The sequence below is a fragment of the Grammomys surdaster genome, unplaced genomic scaffold (genome assembly GCF_004785775.1).
Source record: "Grammomys surdaster isolate TR1022 unplaced genomic scaffold, NIH_TR_1.0 126051, whole genome shotgun sequence".
In the NCBI taxonomy this organism is placed as follows: domain Eukaryota; kingdom Metazoa; phylum Chordata; class Mammalia; order Rodentia; family Muridae; genus Grammomys; species Grammomys surdaster.
The window spans coordinates 4,420,984-4,424,223 of record NW_021620862.1 but is presented as its reverse complement, the minus strand read 5'-3'; the positions used below and the strand labels follow the sequence as shown (position 1 = coordinate 4,424,223).

Genomic DNA, 3,240 nt, shown 5'->3' with positions numbered 1-3,240 from the left:
TGGTTCCCGTGTGGTGTCTGCTGAGTGGACTGGTCTGCAGCTGCTGGTTCCTGTTGGTGTTTGCTAGAGGACTGAACTGCTGATATCCTGACAATGAAGACTGGACTCTCTCCCCCAAGGATTATTTATAAACAGGTCCATTTCCCCTGTGTCCTAATAACCTTTCTTTTCCACTACCCTTGGTAGGGGGTGGGTTAGAGGGGAGGTTGAACCCTTATTAAACTAGGTTGAGAAAACTTTATGCCTATACCCTAGACCATAGTCTATGCCACAGGGAGTGGCACTATTAGGAGGTGTTGGAGTAGGTGTGGTCCAGTTGGAGGAAGTGTGGATTTTGAGGTTTCAGAAGCTCAAGCCCCGTGGTGTTGACCTGCCCCAGCTCCATCAGGTGCCATTCTTCCAGTTCCTTCTCCATCAGTGCCTTTTCCCGCAGGAACCAGAAGTGTGCCTCCTGGTCCTTGGCCTCAGTCTCACCTCAGACTTTCTCTTGCTCCTTCTCTAAGGTCTGTATTGTCATGTCCTGCCTCTCCTTTAGCTTGTAAACTGGCTCCAGTGCCTGCAGCTGCTACTTCAAATCCTTCTGGGTCTTTCTGCCCTGCAGGAGCTGGTCTTGAAGAGCTGCAGTTCTCCGGTTGTATTCAGACGCCAGTTCTTGTCTCCTTCGTTCTATCTCACCACATTCTTGGACGTACTGCTTCCACACTGCCTCCTGTTTCTTTTCACTGTTCCTTGTTTTTATGCAGGGATTCCATGAAAAGCTGGTTTTCAGCCTGCGCACGGTAGTTTTCCTCTAGTAGCTGCCTGTTGTCCTTCAGCAGCCTGTCCTGCCAGCATTTATTTTCTTGGATTTGCTGGCTCAGCTCCTTCATTCCCACCACTGTCTTCCTTTTTACCAGTTTCTCCAACCTCATTAGCAACTTTGGCTTGAGATATGTATTTAGAATACTAAGGTGTGGTGTTGGTGGCAGGGATGCGGGTGGAGGAGCTTGCACTTCTGAGACTCTGGGCAAACATACTCCAGATTCAAGAGTCCCTGAGGACAGCTCTACAGGGAGGAAGGGTGACCACAGAGGAGCAAGCTCTGGAGGTATGTACCCTTCACCAGGAACAATCCAGCTATGCTCAGAATGCAACAGGAAGGTTGCACTCTGCATTTTTCCTGCCAGAGCAGCTGGCTGTCCAAGGATGCCCTGCAACCTCTGCATTCTCTGGGTCTGACAGGGAGCATTCTGTTCCAAGTATTCCTTATTCCAAGCTGCATGTGTCCTTTCCAGGGGAGCCCATCTGTCCTGGGGACCAGAGTTCTGCCTCTCTCATATTCTACTCTAGAGAGTGTCAGCACCCCACCTCTCCACTCCTCCCTCCTCTGCCTGCTCAGTGATCCAAGATCTCCGCACTTTCCCCAGTTGCTTCCAGTCTGACATCTACCCTCAACCTGTGTGCTGGGTTTGGGGTCAAACAAATTCTCCAGGCAATGGAAGCTAGATCTGGATAGGGGTGTCTCAGGCTACTAGTAGGAAGGGAAAAGAGGCCAGGAGGGAGAAGGGAGGCAGGTCTGGAGGAAAGATGGCAACACTTATGGCTCAGGGACTTACAGATGGCCTTCAAAACTTTTGGTGCACCTATTGATGTTGGGAATGGCAGCATCCAGGAAGCACCCCTGTGCAGGTGACATGCAGGGCACCAGATCGCCAGGGAGTTGGAAGGTCTAGGCTGTGGCTAGGAACTTGCCCTCAACCCCAGTTCCTTATTCTGGGAATCCTCCCGCACTAGCCTGAGTCAATTAAGTTTATTTTCTGTAATCCTCTGTGTGAAGTGTATTGCACAGTGTTAGCACTGTCTTAGTGATGACACAGAAGCTTTTAAAGAGCTGAGGCTTGGAGTTCACTTGACAGGAGAATACAACATCAACGCACAGGTTTGGGGAAGAGGTGCCCAAGGATTCTATCTTGTGTACATGCCAAGGTCTAAGTACAGGTGTAGAGCAAGAACCAGAGTCAACAAGATCCCTCTTCATGGAGTTCTTGTCTCTGTAGATGGTTTGAAAAGCAATGAACCCCAGATGCCCATAAAGTTTAATACTTAGTCATCAGACAGTAGTACTGTTTGAGAAAGACTAGGAATTGAGGCTGTATTGGAGTAGGTGTGGCCTTGCTGAAGGAAGTGTGTCTGTCACTGGGGGTAGGCTTTGAGGGTTAGCAAGCCCACTCCAAACCCAGACCCAGTCTCCCGCTCCTCCTCTCTCAGCCTATGTATCAGGATATAGAACTTTCAGCTACTTCTTCAGCACCATGTCTGCCATGTTCCCCATCATGATGATAATGGACTAACCTCTAAACTTGCAATCAAGCCTCCAATTAAATGCTTTCCTTTATAAGAGTTGCCTTGGTCATGATGTCTGTCTCTTCACAGCAATATGATACCGACTAAGACAGATAAAAGTAAAACTCAGACATTCAAATAAAAGGTATGTAAGAAAAATATTGAGACTAAGGCCCAATGTGTTATCCTTCTCTGACACAAACAAATCAGGGGAAGAGTGGTCCATTTTGGCTTATGGTCTTAAAAGTGCCATGCATTAAGGTGTGTAGACATAGCAGAGTACAACAGTTCACATCATGGGAGCAAGAAGGTTGCCTTTCCTCCTTTCTTATGTCAGAGATTTTTGTTACAGCAACAGAAAGCTGACTGATACATAAGGGAACAGGGAGGTTTTTGGGAACGGCTAGGAAGGGTAGGGATGGCATGATTAGATATAAGTAAAGTCCACATCTTCCAAACAGAGAGGAAGTATATGTATAAACATATACTTTATTTTTTCAATCTCTCCAGCACAGCAACAATAAAATGTATCTCACAATGAATCATGAAAAAAATCATTCATGGATAATCTTAGACAATGAAGCTTGAGACACAATATTCCTGGCTAGAGAAAAGGAGGCATGGATTTGTCTCTGGGGTGTTACTACACAACGAAATCTCACATTCATCCACTGCTAGTTTCCTGAAATTGAGTCAAGCTCACTGACAGGCCACGGATCAATCTCACAACCTGCCACGTCCTTTCACACCCTGACTCACAATCCACACAAGCTGAGGTGGCCCCAGAGTTAGGCTAGCAATAGCTGCATCAAGACATGGACATATGCTGTACACCAAGACATGGACATATGCTGCACACACCAAGACATGAACATATGCTGCACACACCAAGACATGAACATATGCTGCACATACCAA

General features: G+C 47.1%; 1 protein-coding gene and 1 pseudogene across 1 annotated transcript in view; both read right to left on the bottom strand.

Annotated features, from left to right (window-relative positions):
• Window positions 1-1,205, bottom strand: part of LOC114610621 — a 1,392-nt pseudogene extending 187 nt beyond the window's left edge.
• Kif26b (kinesin family member 26B) overlaps window positions 1-3,240 on the bottom strand; it is a 400,661-nt gene that overhangs the window by 171,635 nt on the left and 225,786 nt on the right. The window lies entirely within an intron of this gene.